A 1,365-nucleotide genomic window follows, 5' to 3' on the forward strand; every position below is an offset into this window, starting at 1 on the left:
AAAAGGGAACCCTTTTCCGTCGCCTGATTGAAAGAACTGTTTCGAAGCTTAAAACATTAAATGGACAATCTCATATACAGAGAGTAACATGCGTGAGTATATACTTCTTCTTGTTCCATTTATAATACTTTTTATGCTGATATTATACAAATACGTGATTTTATCGTATGATGTCGAATAAATTGAATATCTCCACTTTGACACTTCTTATACAATAACAAATGTCAAAAAAGGGCTGATTTTGGTAATCGTTTTTTTTGCGCTCAGTAAATGACAAGGACCAGTGGCATCTATCTGAAAATATCTCCAAGCTACTTAGAGAAACTGAGCTCTGTATTGTACTGGATGCACCATTTTATTGAAAACAAGAATAATTTGCAAAGAATGCTTAAAAACACACATAGTACAGTTTTCCTTATTAAAACAACACCTTAGTTAATCATATTTAATATATGCTATGATCCAAGACGTTGGATTGAACACACTTTTTATTTATTCATTACTATTTTTAGGAAATTCACCAGGGGTATCTGCTAGTCTAAATTAATTGTTCTTTATTAACATGATATTCAAAATAAACGTTTCCCAGAATTATGTGAATATTTATGTCCCCTATTTATAAAAAATGTTACCAATTTAACCATTTAACTGTGTTACAGAGAACAGGTGGTGTGAATTCCAAATAGCCAAGGGAATATTTAATTAAGAGTTACATTTAAATAAGTTGAGACATATACGCAACCAAAACGAATAAATGAACACACAAAAACAACCATCTGTCGTTCCATCCTTAACTTATGTACAAGGTATCGAACTCATAAAAGGAGTACACACCAAGATCCAACGTCATAAACAAATACCAACCGTTTATTCTTATGAAAATGGAAGTGACAAGTAGAGACTCCTATAATAGTAAAAACAGCTTGGTAGCACTATTCGTTTCGTTTTCTTTTCTCCGGTTTACATTCCATTTATTAAAAGGATTATTTGATCCTTAACTGTAACTTATCATTAGCCTTAGAAATAATCTCAAATTAATTCACGTTTCTTGGTTCGTCACATTAACTTAATGCATGATGAGTTACATCATGCTAGCACAGATAGCCCTCGAGTAGCTTTGTGCGAAATTCCCAAACAAACAAACAAACAAACTTGTTTGTGTGTTGTTATTTCGTGAATATTCAGAGTATCAGTAAATAGTTTACATCGAATGAGCAGACGGTTCTGCCCCAACAGATTTCAGCGTGATTTGATGATCCAAGTTTCGTATGTGAATAACTCTCTAGTGTAAATATTTGTACACGTAATGGAATACTTGCGTGAGACCAAACAAATCTAAAACCTTGCTAAAGTGATAACATTAAT

Source organism: Tachypleus tridentatus, chromosome 10, assembly GCF_004210375.1.
Source record: "Tachypleus tridentatus isolate NWPU-2018 chromosome 10, ASM421037v1, whole genome shotgun sequence".
NCBI lineage: Eukaryota > Metazoa > Arthropoda > Merostomata > Xiphosura > Limulidae > Tachypleus > Tachypleus tridentatus.